This window comes from Schistocerca gregaria, chromosome 6, assembly GCF_023897955.1.
Source record: "Schistocerca gregaria isolate iqSchGreg1 chromosome 6, iqSchGreg1.2, whole genome shotgun sequence".
In the NCBI taxonomy this organism is placed as follows: Eukaryota; Metazoa; Arthropoda; class Insecta; order Orthoptera; family Acrididae; genus Schistocerca; species Schistocerca gregaria.
In genome coordinates this window covers 497,763,551-497,788,726 of record NC_064925.1, presented here as the reverse complement: position 1 = coordinate 497,788,726, position 25,176 = coordinate 497,763,551, and the positions used below count along the sequence as shown (strand labels likewise).

The following is a 25,176-nucleotide window of genomic DNA, read 5'->3' as shown; positions in this document are numbered from 1 at the left end:
CACGAAGCATAAGCGTCGGAGTCGCTTACAGTTTGGTACCGGCGAAAAAAAAGAAAAGGTACAGAACAGTAGTTCTGTGTTCTTCGGGCATAAACCACCGCGCGTGTGTCGAGAAGCTTACGCACTATTGTATGCATGCTAGTGTTGTGACAGCCGTTTACATTGTTTTGCCGGCATTTCGCGTCGTTTGTGGGAAATTTGAAAAGGATTTTTGGACATTTTCCCTCCAAAACCGGCAACAGGGGACTTCGACTGCGTTGGTGCACGGTAATTATGTTTATTTAATTCTTATAATGATGTAATTAATTTATAAAATACGAGAAACTAATTTCTAACTGCCCTTTTTCTTGTTTTAAAAAAAATGTTTCTTGAACGTTCGGAATACTAAAGCATTTATTTTGCTCAGATCTAGACTATCTGTACCACAGCTGTAAAATGTCGCTAATGTATACGACGTATTTTGTTAAGTGTGTAACTGTAATGTTTCTGTGTATTACGGTTTTCTCGATAACGCTTTTGACTTTAGGGTAGAATGTTTTGTGGACTATGAAAATTCTTTGCTTTTCTAATTATTCTTAACATAAGATAATCAATTAGTGTTAACGAAGCAAAGAAAATGCGTAACATGTCGGGAACATACACTTTGGAAAAATTTGTTCAGTGATACATGTGGATGGGTGGGTGGCTTCTGGGAGTGCGTAGCAAGGGCGTGCGGGAATCGGCGTCACTGTGGCATGAAATGTAAGCCACCAGTTTCCTCTTCCGATATGTTTTGCTGCATTCGTTGAAGCTCATGAACGTCATTAACGCACCGAGATCTTTGATTTAGATCATCTTAACCATACGAGTTGTTTGGTGTAGAAGGTATTGGAACATGTGACATAATGAAAAGGTCAGTACTGCGGGATCTGTATGTTCATTGCTTGCCATACCATTTATTACCACTATGTGCCAAAGTTGGAACAGGTTGCCTATAGAAATTTGGTTTCGTGTTATGTGCAATAGTTCGTTTCATTGTGAGATCAACGTAAACTAATTCGTCTTCACTAGTGACTGAAGTAGGCGAGATTCCTTCCAACTGTTCCGTGACAAATCTCGTGTTAGACTGTATTGCAGTTCGACTCGCTGACATGAATATTCGGCCAATGACCATCTGAATAGTAGTCGATTTTTTCCCCCTATCAAGCAAATGGAAGTTCAGTTTTGTTTATTGAAATTTATGTATGCCCTTCAGGTGCTTACGAACTTGTACATTAGTGTTACTGTACATTTCATAGAGCCGCTTAATGAATAGGTATTTGTCGACACGTTTTAAAGAGTGTTTCAATGATGTGTTATTTGAATAATCACGTCGTGCCAAATGTGAAGGAAACAGGACGGTTGTAGGTTAATGAGAGGGCGGTTCCGCGACTAACGGTCAATCAATATACATGCCACTTTTTACCTAATTTTTATTATTAATGTTACACGCCGTATGTTCGTTGCCGCCGTTGCTGCAGCCCTATAATTGTTCTGGAAATAGTCTAAAAAGCTTGACGTTTATTTGCGATTTTGTTGCACTATTTCACAGACGATTGGAGTTTCGTGTCTTTTCGTCGATGGACATGGTGGTCAGACGTTAGACTCCTGTTACGGTGAACTTGGTTTATTTCTTGACCTTATTCAGTTTCTGTTTGCTGCCCATTTTCCTCCCGTGCATGCAATTTAGGGAACATTAAAACTGCGTATTTTCTTAATTGCCGTTTTGCATCGTTACGATAAGAAAGAGAAATTGTAGTGTGTGGATTACCAAATTCAGCCAAAGATTTATGAAACCTTGGCTATTGGTTGCCCGGGAGTTTTATTTCAGTCTTCGGAGAAAGTCTCAGCCTCCGCAGAGCGATTAGGAGATAATTTCTGCAGTTCTGTCTGTTCAATTTTTGTCACTAGTTTTAACTTGCATTTTGCGTGGTTAACAGGCAGTAGAAATCATTAGAAGGCTCTGTACGATGTTGTGATAGTGGTTAGAGATCTGCTACGTGGATTCTGACAAGTGTGGGAAAGACAGAGTCGCAGACGGTACAGTGAAGTTCCGAATGCAGCTTCAAGTGGATTCTTGCGACGAATGTATATTTTTAAGGCGCAAACAGAAGTATCAGCAAGTTCCTTCTTTTCATGCAATCATTTGATCTTGACGAATGTGACATTTGATTCACGAAAAGAATGCAGGCTGTCGGCAAGGATATGACTATACCCTACGCTCTACGGAAAAAAAACGACAGAACCACGAAGGAATTATCCGAATGGGACGGGCACCGATAAATGAGATGTACATGTACAGCCAAACAAATGATTACAGTTTCAGAAAAAAAGTGTGATTCATTAAAGGAAAAGAGCGCCACGAATTGAGCGAATCAATAGCGCACTGGTCCACCGCTGGCTCTTGTGGGAGCGTTTATTCGGCTTTGCATTGATTCTTAGAGCTGTTGAATGTCCACCTAAGGGATATTGTGCCAGATTCAATCCAATTGGCGCGTTAGATCCCCAGGAGCTCGTTGGAGATCCCTGCCCCTAATACTCCAAACGTTCACAATTCGGTAGAGGTCTGGTGACCTTGCTGGCATGCATGAAGGCAAGCATTAGAAACTCCCGGCGTGTGCGGGCGGGCGGGCGTTATCATGCGGAAATGTAAGCCCAGGTTGGGTCGCCATGAAGGGAAACAAAATGGGTCGGGTAAATATCGGCGCTGTGAGGATGCCTCTGATGACAAAGTGGCACTTCTATGACCATCACTCCTTCCTGGTTGTCGGGATGTATGACGGGCGACAGTCAGGTTGCTTCCTTCTTTACGTTATACTCTATCGTGGTTCACCCATTCCTGCCAATATCGTCGAATAGTGGCATCGTTCCTCTTTAAATGTCGAGCGATTTGCCGATCACTCCAACTAGCTTACTTTGAGCCCAAGACACGTTCTCAATCAAAGGTTGACTGACATCTGCGTATATTGTTCACGCGCCTGTTGCGAGACGTAGTTGCTGTCTAACTTAGTCCACGGAACGAAGTTCTCAAAGGCTATGCCCAGATATCGGCATGGCCCCTGTTTGCTATACCTGTATGAATATCAGTTTGTGACCAGTTCGCATAACCTCTTCGTGGCGCGTCTTTTTTTCTTTTGTATGTGTTTACAATTTTTTTCTTTGCACTTACATAAACCACGTATTCCGTATTAAAATATGTGTTACTTAAGACCTTTAACAAACAGTGATAATTTCAACGTTTACTAACAGCAGCTTTTAATTAAAGGGTGGTGAAAAAACTAAAGTTAGCTGATGACATAAAAATAAGACAATCTCACAGCGGTTCATATTATGTGATTACAGACAAACCAAATGTCTTATAGAATACAGAAATAGTCATACACTAAATTTAACACTGCAAAATTCCATGGCGTCCAACTGGAAGGAGTTAAAACACAGAGAAAAACTAATCGTGATGCTCAGTTTGCCGTATTTTGCTCACATAAATATTTTGTTGGCCTGAGTACAAGAGTGTTGTCTATTTTGTATGTTTCCACACCCTGTTGTGTTACGGTATTATATTCTCGGGCCGCGCACCCGAAGTAAGGAACTTCATCAGAAAAAGCGAGAAGGAGCTTTAGAACATTGTGTACGGTAGAAAATAGGCACATATTGTAGAGCCCTTTTGAAGGCTTCTTCCATTGCGTTTACTTCTGAGTGATTCTTGTTGCTGACAATAAAAATCCGTTTCCGCCGAAATTTGATCCACACAGTCACAATACAAAATACGAAAAAAATATTATGTACATTTTTGCTCCCAGTCTAAGGGCAGAGCGAAGAAATTTGGAATTCCACATCAACATTGGAGGCAACTATAAAAACGTCGTCGGATAACGATAAACGAAAAGAAAGAAGGTTTTGTTCTAGAAGTTGACATTTTTACATAGCACATGCTAATGCTTTAAATGTTATTAGTATTACCGGAGATAAACAGTTTTTGATAATCTAACGGCAGAACGGACGGCCTGGGTTCATTTATGGAATCGTTTACTAGCTACAGGAGGTAAAAGCATATCACTACCAAAGGCAGGTGGGTAGAGTCCAGGACGAAGCGAATACTAAATTCAGCAACTTGGTAAATCAATTACTTATGAATTTGTAATATAAATTTTACAGATAAATACTTTTGAAATTAAAAGAAAAACCCATAACTTATTCTACGCTGTGCTCGTATTTCGGTCTTTTCATTCGCCATCGTTCAGGTCTTCATTATCTGTTTTTCTCACACCGACTTGTGGAATTGGTGACGTCAAATTCCTTTAGAGGTAAATCAGAGTTATTTGATTTCGCGGAAGCTCTAGTAACATCAGCTGATAGCGCTATCACAAAACTTGCATCGCTACAAGTAAAAAAGAGGACAACAAACAGCAATGATTCCCAAGTATCTTTCCGTTACCAGGTGGACAGCAAAAGCAATTATTGCTTGAAAATGTAGTGTTCCGTGATGAATTTTAATTCTCAACATGAGAAGAGAATACAATTTGTGATATTTGTAACTTTAAGTTAGTGCGTATTTCGAAGCGCTGTTCTCTGCCTCTTGTACAGACATATGGATTTCAGCAATCTGTCGACGTTAATATCAGGTTATCGATTACTGTTTGTCCCATGTGGCTTTGCACAAACTAAAAAATCTTTTACGCTATCTGCCTCTCCTGAATAAGCAACTTTTGCATTATTTTAACCTAATTTATCCTCTGATTTAAAAATAACATGGGGCTGAACCATCAAATGAAAATTTTAAAGTGGTTCAAGTAGTAATCGATAAAACCGCAAATGCTTGAACTATGCTGAATCTATCCTCATCAGACCAAAATCAATCATAGTCATTCCCCACTTGGCATTGCCGTTTGCGTGAAGTACCGATAGAAAGCTACGTTTTTTCCATTCTCTAGATGACAACTTATCAACAGCATGAAATCTGTCCAGACGGTCTCCCAGCTGAGAGACCACACTCGCTATATGGATGAGAGTAGCAGAGACTGGAGCTTGCTGGTCGATCAACTTTCGGCCGACCACTTCATGGTGAATCCGCCATATTTCCACTCTGTGTTCTGCAATACAGCTTTATTTATTTAATTTTTTAGAAGTAATTTCCGCCACATTAAATACGTCCTGCGAAACAAATCCTTGACCAGTTCTCTCAAATTTCTGTAGGGAGTAGGACATTCGTTGTACCAAGTCTTAAGGAGGTCCTCACCGCTTGAAAACTGTATGCCTTTTAGCGTCATTTTCCCATGCGGGAACAGTGCAAAGTAACAAGAAGCAAGGTCTGGACTGTAAGAGGGGTGCTCAAGAAGTTTTAGACCTGTACCCCGCAAATTTTCGGTGCATGCTTTGGCGCCGTGAGCTGGAGCGTTGTCGTGATGGATGAAGCAAGTTTCCGTTCTAGACTTCGGTCGCAAGTTCTTCCAAGACTGAGTGACTTTGGACAGGCACTGTTCAGTGTACCACTGACCTGTGACTCTTCTGTTTGTCCAAAACAATACGCTCCGTAATTCCACTCGATTAAAAAAAAGTTATTTTCTTCTTTACTGATAGGGGTTTTCTGGACAGCTACGGTTTGGTCTTCATCTTCAAAAATTCAAACTTTGTTTTGAGTCTTAGTCGGCACGACATAATAGTACAGCCAAGTCTCGTCACCTTTCACGATGGTGTTCACATACTGAGATTGTCCCTTAAAAAACTTCTTTAACATCTCCAGGAACCAACTCACATGTGTCTTGTCATCTGTTCTTCCATCAGTCTATGCAGCATCCAGAGACAACTAAGTTTCTTTACTTGAAAAAGATCACGCATAATCGAACGAATTGCTGGCGCATTTAGCCCTAAGGTAACCTCTATGTGCTTATAGCTCACTCACCTGTCTTTGTCTAGCGTTTCCCTCACGGCATCAATGTTTTCCACCGTAACTGACGATTGTGGCCTTCCCGTCTTCTCAGCGTCTCCCAGAGTGTAATTACCTCGTTGGAATTCTCTGTCTACCTGAACATAGTTGTGCGATGTGGACGCACATCACCGAGTGCAAGAGTCATTTCTTCAAATCACTGGCCTATGTTTAAACCACACGCGAAGTTGTACCGCAAAACTGCTAGAATCGCACTTCGTGAGCGCAATGCCACACCAAGTACTTCAAACTAACCCTGCTAGTGAACGACTACGTCGACAGACTTGGCACAGCGGCTGCAATGCAAGTATGAAGTATTCCCAGAACGCAGCAACGATCATCCTGCGACTTCTGTTGCGTTGCATTGCAAAACTTCGTGGTACCAAGTACATTACGCGAAGGCATTCTGAGGCGAGGCTGAAGTATCACGTCTGATGAACCGGGTGACAATGCTCTGCTGTAATATGTAACCCATTGCTTCCTCAATTAAATAAGGTCGCTTGCGCTTACGTAGCTGTAATCATGAAAGACGCTCTAGACCAGCAGCACAAGCCTGATGTACCATTAGGTATCACTGCACGAATACCACTGCCTCAGATCACTTGTGGGCCCTGATGAGTTCGAAGTCAATATGCTAGCAAGAAAAGCGCCTTTAGAACCAGGAATAATGAAACGTTCGACTTTTGAAGTTTTCCTTGCGACCATTATTTCTCGATCTTGTGCTTGGAATATCGTTATTCCCTGTTCGATATTTCTGTTGATTACCTTCCAGTCAAAGCTAGTCAGTTAGTGATTCTAAGTGAGAAAGCGGTGCCTATTGATTCTCTGAAGTAATTATATTGCAATGGGTCGCCAAATAAGGTATAAATAATGACATTACACACAGGCAACAGATTGCAGACACCAAGTCATATTTATTACTAGTAGCTTGTTCGACTTCGATCAAAGTGGGACGTTCTGAAACAGTATGGCAGCAAGCCACCATTTGTTCGTGCGATTTATTAATTATTTGCAATGTGTTGATATCTGTGACGAACGTTTATGCCGTTTCCGTAGTGCCTCTAGTCTTACGGAAAATACAGTAAAAAACCTCTGTAAATAAGTAATTAAAGTTATGGTATCTTTTTCACTTGTTTCATGCGGATTCTTCACTCAGGACCTTATGGACTGGTCCTATTCGATTATCTTTGCGCTTATAGGAGTTGAAAATCATTACCGAAAGTTTGTGATCTGAGGTAGTCCTCTGATTTTATTTCATGCAATAGCGTTTCTTGAAATGTCCAGGCCTCTGTGTCCATTTCTTCAAGCAGGCTTTTCTTTTATCTTAATTTTGTTTTTCGTAATGATTTTTCTTCAGTAATAATGATGATGATGATAACAATAATAATAATAATGGAACAGCGATGGCGGCTGCGGCCACGACACTGTCAACTTTCACTTGGCTGTCGCATGACGTTACTCCAGTGGAAACACTTGTGCAGCTTAGGGAAGTAAACTTGCACAAGTTTTTCTTCTGGTGTAAACAGCTCAGAATTGCTTGCAGAAGTCAGTTGCGAAAATTACTTGCTAACGGATTCACGCCTTAAAGCTGCCCAAGTCGACTGTTGGCGATGTGACGTGATTGTGAAGTGGGAACGGGAAGGCACAACCATAGCCAAACCGAGACCGGTCGGACCTCGTGTATTGACGGACAAGGAGCTTCGAGCACTGCAGAGAGTGGTTTTAAAAAATAGCTGTAGGAATCACTCATGAGTTTCAAAGTGATGCCAGCAGTACACCTAGCATAATGACTGTGCTTAGGGAGCTGAAGATAACGGCGTACAGTGGTGGAGCAGCGCTTCATGAGCCTACATTTCTGTAGTTACTGCTTAACGCTGGTTAAAGTGGTGTGAAGAATGACGCGAGTAGACAATGGACAATCGGTAACAAGTGATTTGGAGTGATGAATTCCAGTATACCCTGCGGCAATCCGATGGAAGTGTTTGGGTTTGATAAAGGCTTCGAGAACGTTATCTGCCACTATGTGTAGTGTTGACAAGATCACCCTGGGAATTCCACGAAAACATTTCCCCAGACCATAATGCTCCGACCATTGTTGCAAGGTGTTTGTTTTCAGACGTTCCACACCAACAGCCATCTGTCCAGTGGGGCATAAAACATTATTCATCTGTAAAGGCCACCTTTCGCCACTCGGTGGACGTCCAGTTACGCTACTGACGTGCAAATTACAGCCTGCACGGCTGCATGATCCGGGCGCCTGCCAATACGCAGCAGCGTTCGCCGAACGGTTGTTGAGGAGACATAGTAGCCCCCTGGTTGATGTGGGCGATCAGTTGCTGAACAGTTGCACGTCTTTACGTGAATTTTATCCATAGTGGATGCTGCTGAACTCCGTGACTGTTCCTTTATAGGGCGTAGAGTAATTTCCGCTACCACTCACAATAAAAGATAATTTATTCGTCACTCGACCGGTTTCGTGCATATGCCCATCATCAGGTGTTTATACATCATGTACATGTTTATATTGCTGCAGGTCACTGTTTTAATACAAAGAAAGTTATTTGCTGGTGACTAAACAAGTACAAGTGGAAACAATTGTAAGTCGCAAGACAGCATTTGTCAAAAATATATCTGTACTTACATAAACATGAAGTATCCTTATAATAATTACGCTGTGGTGACAGTTTCTTCACTCAATTGCACATTTGTTACCATTTTCACGCCCATGTTTAAGTTTCTTTTTTTTTAAATTAGTTGCATATTTCACTACGGAGTCGTGAACTCGTGATATACACTGTGTTTACATTCAAACATGTAGATTGTGGTCAAAGAACTTTGGCTTAGGAAGTGCAAAGATGTTGCACACATATAAACTTAAAAAGCTGTTATAAATGGCCAAATTTTTGATCCACATTATGAAATGTTTGATCCACATTTTTGTCGGAGAAGTACAATGATATTATACATATGAAATTCCTGAAAGTTACTACGAATTAAGGAAATGACAGAACTGTTTTGAGCCAAACTGAACTTAGATCTAGGAAGTACAATGATGTCATACGTATGAAGTTTTGGAAACTATTATAAATTACTAAAATGACAGTTAAAATGTGTGTTTACCGTATGACTTTTAATTGTACGTCTGTTCGCCCGTACACAACTCCGCAGCCGTCATTCAGCCCTGTCATCTACGAGGTGCACAACAGTTGCCTCGCCGCCGGTTTTGGATAGCATCATTTAGATGTGTTTCTTCGAGGAATCCCTACAGAGATTTTGAGAATATGAATGGAAAAATCCAGAGGATTTGGCTACCGTACGATATGTTGCCACGCAATTGCTGGAAACAGTCATTGGTACACAATGATAAACGAATGTTTGTTTCTGGGAAGAACTGTAATTGTTGTGGAAAGAAAGGCGTTTGAAGGCCTAATGAAATCAACTGCAATGTTACAATGCGAACGAGTGCGGGAACAGAAAACAGGGAAACGGAAGTAAGCAACGGAAGATATTAAACGTGAAACGGGATGTTTCATCCGTCGCAGAATATTCCCAGTGTACTTCAACCACGACGGCACGCGGACAGTTTTCAAACTTAGCTGTATCGGAGATGCTTCCACCCTTGGCCCGAAAGCTAGTCATCATGCCCTTTTGGACGTCAGATAAATAACTCCGTTTCCGGATTACCACAACGACTGCACTGTTTTCCGCGTCCCTCCAACACATTTTGTATACCCTCTACTGCTAATGCTGCCACCTCCCGTAATTGAGTGGTTATTACACGTTGATGTGAGACGTGGCGGTGGTTACAGCAATGTGACTGGTTGTGTCTAACACTAGTATCGCCTGCAAAAGGTACCAACGCTGCTTGTTGAATGTTAACTTTAGGATCATTCACGAACATAAGGAATAATAAGAGCGCACCCAAAACGGAACCCTGCGGTACTCCCTTTGTGATTTTTTTACGTCTTCATCCATACTCCGCAAGCCACCTGACGGTGTGTGGCGGAGCGTACCTTGAATACCTCTATCGGTTCTCCCTTCTATTCCAGTCTCGTATTGTTCGTGCAAAGAAGGATTGCCGGTATGCCTCTGTGCGGGCTCTAATCTCCCTGATTGTATCCTCATGGTCTTTTCGAGAGGTATACATAGGAGGGAGCAATATACTGCTTGAATCCTCGGTGAAGGTATGTTCTCGAAACTTCAACAAAAGCCCGTACCGAGCTACTGAACGTCTCTCCTGCAGAGTCTTCCACTGGAGTTTATCTATCATCTCCGTAACGCTTTCGCGATTACTAAATGATCCTGTAACGAAGCGCGCTGCTCTCCGTTGGATCTTCTCTATCTCTTCTATCAACCCTATCTGGTGCGGATCCCACACTGCTGAGCAGTATTGAAGTAGTGGGCGAACAAGCGTACTGTAACCTACTTCCTTTGTTGTCGGATTGCATTTCCTTAGGATTCTTCCAATGAATCTCAGTCTGGCATCTGCTTTACCGACGATCAACTTAATATGATCATTCCATTTTAAATCACTCCTAATGCCTACTCCCAGAGAATTTATGGAATTAACTGCTTCCAGTTGCTGACCTGCTATTTTGTAGCTAAATGATAAGGGTTCTTTCTTTCTGTGTATTCGCAGCACATTACACTTGTCTACATTGAGAGTCAATTGCCATTCCCTGCACCATGCGTCAAATCGCTGCAGATCCTCCTGCATTTCAGTACAATTTTCCATTGTTACAACCTCTCGATATACCACAGTATCATCCGCAAAAAGCCTCAGTGAACTTCCGAAGTCATCCACAAGGTCATTTATGTTTATTGTGAATAGCAACTGTCCTACGACACTCCCCTGCCGCACACCTGAAATCACTCTTACTTCGGAAGGCTTCTCTCCATTGAGAATGACATGTTGCGTTCTGTTATCTAGGAACTCTTCAATCCAATCACACGATTGGTCTGATAGTCCATATGCTCTTACTTTGTTCATTAAACGACTGTGGGGAACTGTGTCTAACGCCTTGCGAAAGTCAAGAAACGCGGCATCTACCTTGGGAACCCGTGTCTGTGGCCCTCTGAGTCTCGTGGACGAATAGCGCGAGCTGGGTTTTTCACACGATCGTCTTTTTCGAAACCCATGCTGATTCCTACACAGTAGATTTCTAGTCTCCATTAAAGTCATTTTACTCGAACATAATACGTGCCCCGTCGCTAAAACTGCCTACCTTTCCAACACTGTCTGAGTTATTCAGCACAAGTTTTTGCATGCACCTCTCTTTGTGTCGTATGGCGTATGTGCCGGCGCTTCCCAGAGCGGGTCTGGAGTCGTGACGTTGCTAGCCCGGCGCCTTGCACCGCGAGGCGGAGGTTGGCTGCGAGGGCCCCCTGGCTACACGGCGTCGTATCGGATGTCGCCGGCCTTGGCAGCCGGCATCGTCTCCTTTGTGTGCGCTGCACGGTTTAGGGTCTCCTCCGCTGCTGCCTGGCCCGGCTTAGCGAGAGTTGGCGCGCTCTTGACACGATAGGCGGGGCCTCAAATCTCGGTCCGTTCGACCCTATTCACAATGTCGTTTCGTCGAGGGTCTCACACACGTTCAGTATTATTGCCAAGCCGTCAGTATATTCACTGTCTAAGGCTGCGATTTGATGTTACTGTCAGTTTCAAAAATTTGACGAGCGTTGTTGATGGCCCCTAAAATATTCGCCATTTAGATGAGCGAAAGGCTGTTTACAATTTGTACAGAAACCAGATGGCAGTTATAAGAGTCGAGGGACATGAAAGGGAAGCAGTGGTTGGGAAGGGAGTGAGACAGGGTTGTAGCCTCTCCCCGATGTTATTCAATCTGTATATTGAGCAAGCAGTGAAGAAAACAAAAGAAAAATTCGGAGTAGGTATTAAAATCCATGGAGAAGAAATAAAAATGTTGAGGGTCGTTGATGACATTGTAATTCTGTCAGAGACAGCAAATGACTTGGAAGAGCAGTTGAACGGAATGGATAGTGCCTTGAAGGGAGCATACAAGATGAACATCAACAAAAACAAAACGAGGATAATGGAATGTAGTCGAATTAAGTCGGGTGATGATGAGGGAATTAGATTAGGAAATGAGACACTTAAAGAAGTAAAGGAGTTTTACTATTTGGGGAGCAAAATAACTGACGATGGTCGAAGCAGAGAGGATATAAAATGTAGACTGGCAATGGCAAGGAAAGCGTTTCTGTAGATGAGAAATTTGTTAACATCGAGTATAGATTTAAGTGTCAGGAAGTCGTTTCTGAAAGTATTTGTATGGAGTGGAGCCATGTATGGAAGTGAAACATGGACGATAAATAGTTTAGACAAGAAGAGAATAGAAACTTTCGAAATGTGGTGCTACAGAAGAATGCTGAAGATTAGGTGGGTAGATCACATAACTAATGAGGAGGTATTGAATAGGATTGGGGAGAAGAGAAGTTTGTGGCACAACTTGACTAGAAGAACGGTTCGGTTAGTAGGACATGTTCTGAGGCATCAAGGGATCACGTTTAGTGTTGGAGGGCAGCGTGGAGGGTAAAAATCGTAGAGGGAGACCAAGAGATGAATACACTAAGCAGATTCAGAAGGATGTAAGTTGCAGTAGGTACTGGGAGATGAAGAAGCTTGCACAGGACATAGTAGCATGGAGAGCTGCATCAAACCCGTCTCAGGACTGAAGATTACAACAACAGATGGTGTTTGACAGAGCTTCATGAACCAGCCGTATGGCTTTAGCTTGCCCCATGTGATCAAAGTGTAGTGGGATTATTTATTCATCAGTATCGACAATGCCCACTTCAAAGTAATCCCTCTCAGATATAATACATTTGTCCCAGTGCTCTTTCCAATCTTGGAAGCACTTATGGAAATAATTACTTTCCGTTGTGTGTTCAGCGATTCTGTTTTTATGATATCAGTGCTGGCAAAATGACGTCCTTTCAATGATTCTCCTCAGCACGTTTTTTTTATATTTTTTTATTTTTTTGCCAGAAAAATCACGATCTAACATTGAGATGTGATGTATGAGAGTTATCGTGATGCAGTTACCACGAGTGGTTTTTCCACAAATCAGGTCGTTTTCGTCGGATGACCACCAGGTAGTATTTCGTATTCACCACACACTGTCCCATTGTATTCGAAGAAAACTCTGAGAAGAATTTTCACGTGTGATCGAGCTTACCGAATTTTTTTTCGGCACTGGCTCTTCACGCAGTTGCGATTGCGCCTTGGTTTCGACCTCACACCCTTATACCGTGTTCCGTCATCTGTTATAAACTGGATAGTTATAGACTTCCTTCAGCAGTTCCTGAGCGATGTCTACGTCACGTTGTTCTTGGTCGCAATTCAACAATTTCGGAACAAATTTTGCTGATACACTTTTCATGTGCAAAACATCCGAAAAAATTGCTTGACATGAGCCAAAGCATACGACCATCAGCAACCTCTCTGATGGCGATTCGGAGATTTTCCAGAACCAGGTGGTACATAGGCTGAGTCAGTGGATCGCAGTACGCATTAGTATGTTTCTGCAACCCCCTCTCCCGCCCCCTCATTCCTTTTCCCTGAAACTCCATTAACTGCTGCTGTTTATTGCATATATTAGCACTATTGTCGCAATCAGCTACGAAAGATTAACAGCAAAATGCATTGTTTGTGCTAAAATGGGAGGTATTAAGGAAAAACAGACGAAAAAGTGTAAGAGGTTATCAGTTTCGAGCACGTGTACATAAAGAGAATCGGTGTCATTACTACAGTACCGTCGTCTTAACATAGGGGGTATCGCTCGAATAGAATTACTTGACTACTGTGTGTGTGTCCCAAAACAGTCGTACAACTCTGAAGACAGGAATATTCCCGAAGAGTTACACATTTGCCGTTTTAGAGACAGACTGATAATTCTAAATACTCGCCGTGCTGTTTCTCCTTACGGCCTTGGCATTTGCATCGATAAGCTGACCTGTTCTACGCCTGGCGACCTCGGCATTAACGATACGCGACCGGCCAGCTACCTCCCTTACACGGCGAGGATCTCTCCAAATAGAGCGCATTTATTCATGCAGGTGTCTCATTGTGCATATTTATCGAATCAGATTGAATTTATGTTTCACAAATTCGCTCAAAGTGCGATAAATTGTTTACTGGTCCGTTGCAGCAGTAGGCAAGGTACTGAACGAAGTAACTTAACTTGATGGTGAAGTCTTATTGATTCTCGTCGTCTGAAATACGACATTTATGGATGATGTAACCTGAGTATATACGCACACCGCCATGGAAGTAGATTATTATTATGAAATTTAGGTTGTCGTTGTGCTAGCACTGTCCACGCACTAGTGTTTACATGAAAGGTTTTAAATGTCAGTTTACTGTGTTGTCTAATCGCTAAATTGTGCTTCACGTAAGTAACAACTAAGAACGTGTTCCAATGGGTACGTTACTGTCTACGTTTAAAATCTTGACTACCGTGAGATAAAATCCCTGAGATTGTGTCTTAGGCTTCTACGAAAGATGTCTCAAATTATTCCGTTTGAAGAAATCACATGACAGACGTTTGAAGACCATTTCGGCATCAGAACATGATGTGTAACCTAGCACCACTCTGCCGAATACCTTAACGAGGAGTAGGGGTGCATCGAATCAAAATATCAGATGACAATTTTTTCCCCGTGTTGTGAACATCTGCCAGGAATTGCTACTGCATATTTTAACTGTTGTCTGTCTTCCCACTGGGAATTTTCCTTATCGACTAAGAGTTTCTCACAAAGAAGGGATTTTCACCAATAACAGCAGTGTAAGTGTTGTTAAAAATTCTTTCGAAATTTACTAAAACAACACAGCGTCACAGTTTTGCAGTGAACGCGTGGGCTGGTACTCTGAAATACCGTCGTCGGTTGACGTGCTTGTAAAATGTGTCCATTTCTGTTGAAGATTGTTCCGTAATCAGGCCGTACAGATTGTGTCATCCGAATGATTTCTGTGTATCTGTGGCCTGTTGCCGAGCGGTTCCAGGCGCTTCAATCTGGATCCACGCGACCGCTACGGTCGCAGATTCGAATCCTGCCTCGAATGGATGTGTGTGATGTCCTTAGGTTAGTTAGGTTTAAGTAGTTCTAAGTTCTAGGGGACTGATGACCTAAGATGTCCCATAGTGCTCAGAGCGATTTGAACCATTTGTGTATCTGTGGTGCCCACTACAAAAACAGTAACAACCAACCAGTGAGGAAAGTGATATCTTTGATGGCCAGAACGGACCTGGAGCAATACAAAGCGAGGAGAAGAGTTTGTAATCTAAACGTGAGAGCCCAAATAAGTGAGCTAACAAAATGAAAGCTGTCACATGTGTAGTACAAAGTTTGATACATACACTCTAAGACCAAAAAACTGCGCACCTTGCAGAAATCATCCGAATGGAACGGAAATCGGTAGGTGTTATGTACATGTAGAGACAAACAAACTATTACACTTTCAGAAAGATTGTACCATTTACTCAAGAGGAAGAGTTTCACAAACTGAGCAAGTCAGTAACACATTGGTCCACCGCTGACCCTTATGCAAGCACTTAGTGGGCTCAGCGTTAATTGAGAGAATTGCTGGATGTCCTGTTGAGGGATATCGTGCCAAATTCTGTCCAATTGGCTCGTCGGATAGTGAAAATCCCGAGCTGATTGGAGGCATCTGCCCATAATGCTCCACGCCTTCTCACTTGGGGAGAGATCCCGCGACCGGGCTGGCCAAGGTAGGCTTTCGCAAGCATGAAGACAAGCAGTAGAAACTCACAACAAAAGGGGTCCTACTATGAATACAAATGACGCCCGGACAATAACACCTAGTAATGGCGGGCAACAGTCAGGTTGGTATCGCAGTGCTGTCTGGGGCGTCTCCAGAGACGTCATCGCTGGTCATTGGGGCTCAGTGGGAAGCGAGCTAAACACGGAACACAATTCCACTCCAGTCAAATAGATTCCGGGCCGAAGACTTGGGTGGAAAGGTCCTGAACAGTGGTGGGGTACTAACAAGACTTTCGCATGCCGTATGGCCTGACAGCCAAGATTGACGGTCCGAGTTTCCAATTCTTTCCGTAGCAGGATCCTTTTGTTTGTCATCTGCTCAGCCTTGCAGCACAGACATACGTCGACGATATTCTACGCCCCATTTTGTTGCTCTTTGCGGAAAGCCATCATGGGCTTACATTCCAGCAAGCTAATGCCCCCTCCCGGTGAGAGTTTCTACGCTGGTCTTCATGTTTGCCAAAGACTACCTTGGCCGACAAGACCGCCGAATTTCTCCCCAATTCAGAACTTTTGGAGGATTATGAACAAGGACTGCCAACTAGCTCGGGATTTTAACGATCTAAAGCGCCAATGGGACAGAATTGGGCACGATATCACTCATCAGGACCTTAAACAACTCTGTCAATCAGTGCCAATCCGAATAACTGCTTGCGTAAGTGCCAGAGGTGGACCAACGCGTTGTAGACTTCGGCAATTTGTGAAGCTCTTGCTTTCGAATAAATTATTTACGGGACTTAAATCATTTGTTTGTATATGTACATCGCGTATACTGATTTCCGTTCCCTTCGGATAATTCCTTCGTAGTTATTTGTTTTTTAAGTCTTAGGGTGTACATTACAATTTATACATTATAACAGTGTGTGTATTCAAAATAAGATGTTCACTCTGTAGCGGAATGTGCGCTGTTATGAAACTTCATGGCAGATTAAAACTGTGTGCCGGACCGAAACTCGAAATCGGGACCTTTGCTTTTCGCGGGCAAGTGCTCTACCAACTGAGCTACCCAAGCACGACTCACGCCCCGTCCCCACAGCTTTAATTCCGCCAGTACCTCGTCTCCTACCTTCCAAAATTCACAGAAGCTCTCCTGCACTTGCCCACGAAAGGCAAAGTTGTGTGCATTATTGCAGTTCCCTAGTGAAGCATGTCAAAGTATCCCGCAAATGGACGTGGAATCCTGTGGAAAAGAGTGTTTGCTAACATGAACCTAGGCAACAACCATTATATGAACACGTTAGACGTCTTTTGTGTAGGTGCTAAAGCACGTGCTCGACGCTTCTCACAATACTCGAGATTTTCAGGTTTCGTCTGTCACTCGCCGCGTCCATACTGTCTCGGGTGACTTATTCAGTTCAGTTTCTTCTATGAACCTTTGTGGCCGGCCGGGGTGTCCGAGCGGTTCTAGGCGCTACAGTCTGGAACCGCGCGACCGCTACGGTCGCAGGTTCGAATCCTGCCTCGGGCACGGATGTGTGTGATGTCCTTAGGTTAGTTAGGTTTAGGTAGTTCTAAGTTCTAGGGGACTGATGAACTCAGATGTTAAGTCCCATAGTACTCAGAGCCATTTGAACCATTTTGAACCTTTGTGGCGGCTTGCAGTAGGCTGCGCAGAAAGCTCTCGTACGCTAAGGCGTCGGCTCTCGTGCGGATTTTGAGAGTCAGTAGCTCGGAATACAAAGGGTTCAGTGGCCGGCGCGAAATGGAACCGGGCGCTTACTTGCCGGAGAAAGCGTCGCGTCGACGGCATCCACAAGCGAGCCCAGGGAGTGTCGACACGTCGCCGGGCGAGTAAGTGGCCCATTGTGGGCAGACAAAAGCGGCGCTCAGACGCCGGCCCTCCTAGTTATCGCTGCTTAACGGCTGTCTTCGTCTGGCCACGGAAGAGAATCCCGTGCTACCATGCGAAAGGAGACTCGTACTTGGGTGAAAATACAGGGAGTGCACATTCTATAGCTTATCTCTTTACTTCTGCTTCCGTAATAATCACGATTCTTTCCATTCTACTGCATAATTCATCACACGAAGGCCGAAATCACACTTATTGTGGTAAGTGATCACGGAATAGATAGAGATTATGAAAACTCGTGTATGTATGTAATTGGCCGGAGGTAAGCCGATTCGGACTGCCGGGCGAAATTTGCCAGTGATGCAGGTGAAATATGTTTACGAGTACTTGCGAATTATGTTAAATGTGTGTAAAATATGTTTGAAATGTAAGAAAACCCTCAGGTAATAAATCGCCGTAAACAGACGGAACGATTTCGGCCAAATTCGGTACACATATTATTTATGACCTGGAAAGAAATACTCTGGGATAAGAACCACGGCCGGCCGCGGTGGTCTCGCGGTTCTAGGCGCGCAGTCCGGAACCGTGCGACTGCTACGGTCGCAGGTTCGAATCCTGCCTCGGGCATGGATGTGTGTGATGTCCTTAGGTTAGTTAGGTTTAAGTAGATCTAAGTTCTAGGGGACTGATGGCCACAGCAGTTGAGTCCCATAGTGCTCAGAGCCATTTGAACCATTTTAGAACCACGAGCTCCAATTGGGGTGGGGGTGATAACGTGGAGAGAGATGGGGGAGAAGGAGGTGGTCAGACAAATAGGGAGGAAATGGACAGAGAGGCGGGGAGGGTGAAACGGACAGAGAGAGAGGAGAGGAGGAGAAGGACAGAGATAGGAAAGACGAGGAGATGGATAGAGAGAGGAGGGAGAAGATGATCAGCGAGAAGGGAGAGGACGAGATAGATAGTGAGAGGGGGAGATGGACCAAAAGAGGGGAGAAGGAGATTGAATTAGACTGAGGTAAGGAGCAGATGGACAGAGAGTGTGGCGGAAGATGAGGTAGACAGAGAGAGGGGCATGAGGAGATGGACAGAGATAAGGGGGGAAGAGGTTAGAGAGAGGTGGTGAAGGAGATGGCCGGAGGGGGGGGGGGGGGCAAGTACGAAATGGACTAATAGAAAAATGGAATAAACACACGGCCAATGTCGGGTACTCAGTAGTTAATAAACTAAAGTTATGCAACAGAACAAACATACTAGAATAATGATGGCGGTTATCGCTGAAACAACCGGTTTTCGGTTACATCCGTTGTTTTCCTCACCAGTTCAACGTGACTGTTAAAACTGGCCAAAATAATCGCTTTCTGAAATAACCAATTTGGTCTTTTATACCTGTTATTTCCTGTAATAAATGTGGGAATCGAACAAAGACTGAAAACGTTTTACTCTCGATTTCAAGATACTTAGAATCAAAACTTTAAGTCGGAAAATGTGGGAAAAAGAAAACGTCGTCTTTCCACCTTTCGCTGCTTTTCTCGAAAAGTGATAAGTAGTCGAATACTACAAAAATGTTCAAATGTGTGTTAAATCTAATGGGACTTAACTGCTAAGGTCATCAGTCCCTAAGCTTATACACTACTTAAACTAAAGTATCATTGTTACCAATACTTCCTTCCTGTTGCATTATGTCATAGAAATGGCAGAGAAATCTTTAATCCTATAAAGCAAATGATGTATTGTACTTCATTGCTACATCACTTCCTAAAAGTATTTCCAGACTTGGGTTGGTGCCATTCTGCAATATAACGTATGTCCGCCTACCGTACAGCCCAGGTGGGGCCAGGTCCTGCACACTACGTACATGTGAGCCTTATTAAACCACGACTCATAGCAACAGGGACATTATTCTCTCAGCTATGCTCTACCAATTTGTATGCCATATGTTGTTCCTCGTTTCTATCGGCGCTGTTATTAAAATAGCACTGATCGCCTTTGCCGTTTTCTAAAACAACGGAGCAACTCAAACCAATGCAAATTTTACAAATAAAAATTATTCCTTTATAAAAAGGGATTATTTAAATCGAAAAATTACATCACAGCTGCTATGGCTAATTGATATTTTGCTTTTTTTTTTGCTCGATTTTTGGTAAAAAATTAAAAAATACCTGTTATAACCGACACCAAACAAATAACGAAAAATACCGGTTATTCAGAATGAAAAAAAACCGGTATCGGTTTTTCCCACCCCTAGAATAGACCTGTAAGATTCGAAATAGATTATGCGAAAGGACTTTCTCCCCTTTTAGCTTTAGTTTATCGTAGGCCGCGGATGCAACGAAGCGATTGGAATTGGGAGCAGGTCATTTTCAACATGGTAGTTTTTCAGATGAGCATAACTAACTACTTTATAGACCTATATCGCTGGTGTAAACATGTGGAATTATATAACGTATTTTATGCTCGCGTATTATTGCTTTACCGTGGATCGGCTCCTACGTTAAAGTACAGGTCTGCCAACAACTGGCTAGGTAAGTCATTTGAAAAAACCGTAGGAAGTCAAAGGCGTACCATCTCCAGTATTCTCTCCATGCTGTTATGAACTCCCTTACGCATAAGTGGAACACTCGACCACCTCGATAACTGCCAATCCCAAAGCCAAAATTACCTGCCATAACAGCGCGCCGGACATGGCTTACTTTGGTATTCGATTCGCCCAATTACTATGGTAATCTTTTTTCGTTTGGTGAAAGGAAGGGCTCTTTTGTCTTGGGTGTAACAAATTTCGATATCTGCTCCATCACAAGCTGAGGCACACACCCGGATAACGCTCAGCGGAATGGGTTTTGCGTTAAATTCTAAAACATTAACCCAGTCGAACGCAGGTACAAATTTCATTACAACTAAGAAGACTCTGAACTCTACTCCATTGTTGGCTGGTTTAATTGTACCGGGCAGAGCCAGTCAGACTTGGTGTGATACAGGTATTCACTGACCTAATGTTATGTTTGTTTTCGTTTTGAATTATCCATAGGTGATCAATTTCCCTAGTAAAGAGTGTCTGGTCAGGGTGCTTGCACGTAATTTCCCAGGTTTAGGGTTGGTTTGTTTTGTTTTGTTTTAGGGCGCAAAAACAACTGGGGTCATACCCGCCAAAGTCAAAACTATAGAATACGAAGATAGAGAGGAGCAATAAAACGACTATACGTCAATCCCAATTGACGTAAGAGAGAACAGCTAAGAACAGGGACGTGGAAAAAGGGCTACAGAAGACACCGTATACGAATGGAGGTCCAGAATTAGAAATTAAATGGGCTTCGCCATATTGCTATGATGAATAAAAAGTGAAACGCCGTCGACAGCTCGCTCGACATTTGCTAAAACGGCCGGTAAAAAATGGGCATTCCATCAAGAAGTGGCGGACAGTTAAAACTTGGGCGCAATGGGTAGAAAGTGGTGGGGAAGCGCCACTTCACAAATGACGATGGCTAAAAAGGCAGTGCCCAATATGCAACCTAGTTAAAATGACCTTCTCCCGGCAGGAGGGCCGAGAGGTCCAAGCCACTGGGAGAGGCTTAATGATCCGGAGCTTATTCCCAAGAATGTAGGACCAATGGCGATGCCAAAGTGACAACGCCTCCTGACAGACGGCAACACAGAGATCATTGGAGGGAATATAGCAACTAGTGGGCTGAGGTACGAGGACTGCAGCCTTGGCAGCAGTCTCGTTTTCTGACAGACCGACATGACCAGGATCCCACATAAACATCACAGTGGCTCCACCAAGAGTGAGCAAATGACAGTTTTCCTGAACTCGTTGCACTAAGGGATGGGCGGCGTACAGTGCATATAGACTTTGAGGGGTGCTGAGAGAATCTGAGCGGAGGACATAATAGAAAAGTCCGTGTCGCCGGATGTACTCCGTGGCCTGATACAGGGCGAAGGGCTCGGCCGAAAATACTGACTAGGGAACCTCCACATCTCCCCATCGCACCCCCCCCCCCTTAGATTTAGTTATAAGTTGGCACAGTGGATAGGCCTTTGAAAAACTGAACACAGATCAGTCGAGAAAACAGGAAAAAGTTGTGTGGAACTATGAAAAAAAATAAGTAAAATATGCAAACTGAGTAGTCCATGCGCAACATAGGTAACATCAAGGATAGTGTGAACTCATGAGCGCCGTGTGAAAAGTTTACTGTTTTTATTTTCGCAAAGTTATGATCTGTCTGTTCGTTCATTGACGTCTCTGTTAACTGTAATAAGTTGTGTCTGTGTTTTTCGACCGCACCGCAAAATCGTGCGATTAGTAGACGAAAGGACGTGGCTCTCCAATGAGAACCGAAAACATTTGATCGCAAGGTCATAGATCAACCGATTCCGCCACAGGAAAACACGTCTGATATATTCTATACGACACTAGTGACGGCATGTGCGTCACATGGCAGGAATATGTTGTCGACCCACCTAGCTCGTACACTTGGCGAATGGGTAAAAAGATTCTTCTACTTTGCCCGATTTAGGTTTTCTTGTGGATGTGATAAACACTCCCAAAAAAGTGATGAAAACATAAGAGTTTGTCACATAAACTGCAACAAATGAATGCAACAGTTTCACAGTCGCACAGTTTTCCCTTGCTCTGCCAAAACATATGTTTTTAACGTTTTCAAATTTTTCCGTGTGTAGACCGTCAAATCCTGCATATGACCAAGCAGATCTGAATATGTCCTGGAATTTTGGAGAGCGAAGTTGATTATGTGTGAGTGCCTGAACTTTGATAATTGTCTGAAAATAAAAAATTAAACTTTTCACTTGAGGGAAGACTTGAACCAAGGACCTCTTGTTCCGCAGCTGCTGCTGTGTAACTGAAGGTGATAGAGCGAGGCTGGAGTAGGTGAAAGGGGTATTAGTGTGGCTCCACTTCATATATACAATAGTATGGCGAGTTTCTTGAATGCTTCAGGGATGATCTCGAGGCCGAATTCATTTTCTACGCCCACCATACGTGTGTAAATAGCAGCGCTGCTTACGATTCGTAAAACTCTATTCTGAATGACCTGCAGGCGATTCAGACGTGGTGGACCTGCATATCCCCACACTCGAACAGTGTATGGTAGTGTAATAAGAGCCACGGTTGTGTAGACACGGCGTTTGTGCGAGCGCAGCTGTCGTCACTCGTCATGCTGTGGAGCGAGCGGTACCGGCGGAAGTCGGTCTGTCGCCGCTCGGAATTCAGCTCTGCTGGGTCGTTGTTCCTGCCAGAGAAAGTCTGCAGGCTCGGCGTCGCGGAATGCATATTTACGCAACTGTGTCGCGCTGCTCGAGGATCCGTCCTGACCCGGTGTCTCCAGCCCAGGAGCTGCTGCCTGTCTTTACGGTAACTGAACCCCTGAACCCGAGTATAACACATCAGAGAGACAACACCTCTGTGTCGAATTACCGGTACTCACTTGTCAGGCAGATCATAGGTTTCAGGCGGTTTCCCACATTTGTTTATATGATTATCGGTTTGGTTCAAATATGTTCATGAAACACGGATTTCAGAAGTGTGTCATACAGCGTAGCTGAACAGTTCATCACACACTGCCTTTCTTTTAGCGTAATCAATCTAGGAAGTATTCTACGTGCATGAGCGACATGCATACATAAAAAAAAAGTTTTGCCTCACCTCGGTTCCGAGAGTTCCGGAACCTGTACAGAAAATTGGAATAGTGGTCAACTTAAACATTGTTTCTGCCCTTTTTATTCCTTATGAAAACCACACATTCCATGTTGTACAACCATACAGTGAGACCTTCAGAGGTGGTGATCCAGATTGCTGTACACACCGGTACCTCTGACAGCCAGTAGCATATCCTCTTGCATTGATGCATGCCTGTATTCGTCGTGGAATACTATCCACAAGTTCATCAAGGCGCTGTTGGTCCAGATCGTCCCACTCCTCAACGGCGATTCGGCGTAGATACCTCAGATTGGTTGGCGGGTCACATCAACCATAAACAGCCCTTTTCAATCTATCCCAGGCAATTTCGATAGGGTTAATGTTTGGAGAATATGCTGACCACTTTAGTCGAGCGATGTCGTTATCCTGAAGGAAATCGTTCACAAGATGTGCACGATAGGGGCGCGAATTGCCGTCCATGATGACGAATGCCTCGCCAATATGCTGTCGATGTGGTTACACTATCGGTCGAAGGATGGTATTCACGTATCGTACAGCCATTACGACACCTTCCATGACCACCAGCGGCGTACGTCGCCCCCACATAATGCCAACAAAAACAGCAGGTAACTTCCACCTTGCTGCACTCGCTGGACAGTGTGTCTAAGGCGTTCAGCCAGGCCGGTTGGTTCAAATGGCTCTAAGCAGCATGGGACTTAACATCTGAGGTCGTAAATCCCCTAGACCTAGAACTAGTTAAACATAACTAAGGACATCACACACATCCATGCCCGAGGCAGGATTCGAACCTGCGCCTAGAACCGCTCGGCCACAGTGGCCGACTCGGCCTGACCGGGTTGCCTCTAAACACGTCTCCGACGACTGTCTGTTTGAAGGCATATGCGACACTCATCGGTGAAGAGAACGTGATGCCAATCCTGACCGGTCTATTCGGCATGTTGGGTCCATCTGTACCGCGCTGTATGGTGTCGTGGTTGCATAAGTAGACCTCGTCATGGACGTCGGGAGTGAAGCTGCGCGTCATGCAGCCTATTGCGCACGGTTTGAGTCGTAACACGATGTCCTGTGACTGCACGAAAAGTATTCAACATAGTGGCGTTGCTGCCAGGATTCCTCCGAGCCATAATCCGTAAGTAGCCTTTGGGCGGCCTGAGCGAGGCATTTCATCGACTGTTCCTGTCTCTCTGTATGTTCTTTATGTCCGAACAACATAGCTTTGGCTCACTCCGAGACGACTGGACACTTTTCTTGTTGAGAGCCCTTCCTGGCACAAAGTAACACTGTACAGACATCACGAGCCGTGTACCTCCTTGTTTACATCTTTGGGCGGGTTTAGTGACATCGCTGAACAGTCGAAGGGACTGTGTCTGTGATACAGTATCCACAGTCTACGTCTATCTTCAAGAGTTCTGTGGACCGGGGTGATGCAATACTTTTTTTGATGTGTGTGCATAACACCGAAAATTCGTACTAACTGAAGATACTGGCGAGCCCTGAGAATAATGTCTTCTTTTGGAGCTCTCTCTGTGCTCCACAAGCCATCAATCAGTATTAATTCGTGGATGTATACTGAGATATTATTTGAGTTTTGCGGGGATCGGGGTTCAGATCCTCGTCCGACCTTCTCCAGTCACCTTTTTCGTAGCTTAGGCCGGTGTTACACTATCATATTCCTTTGACATAGAGCTTTGACGTGGCGCTAATAAGGGGTATAGCCGGTTGGAGTGGCCGAGCGGTTCTAGGCGCTACAGTCTGGAACTGCGCGGCCGCTACGGTCGCAGGTTCGAATCCTGCCTCGGGCATGCATGTGTGTGATGTCCTTAATTAGTTAGGTTTAAGTAGTTCTAAGTTCTAGGGGACTGATGATCTAAGCAGTTAAGTCCCATAGTGCTCAGAACCATTTTTTGAATAAGGGGTATTACACTGTCGTCACATTTTTCGTCAAATTTCAAGATGGCGGACAACAGCTCGTTA

At 43.9% G+C, this 25,176-nt stretch overlaps 1 protein-coding gene across 2 annotated transcripts in view; it reads left to right on the top strand.

Annotated features, from left to right (window-relative positions):
• The first annotated feature begins 206 nt into the window (after nucleotides 1–206).
• Nucleotides 207–25,176, top strand: part of LOC126279031 (dihydrolipoyl dehydrogenase, mitochondrial-like) — a 155,023-nt gene continuing 130,053 nt past the window's right edge. Inside the window, exon 1 of one of the 2 annotated variants that reach the window (XM_049979425.1) lies at nucleotides 207–267. The gene's annotated coding sequence lies outside the window, so the exon portion shown is untranslated. Of the gene's footprint in view, nucleotides 268–595; nucleotides 893–25,176 lie in introns of those variants that run through there. The other variant, XM_049979426.1, reaches the window with a different exon arrangement.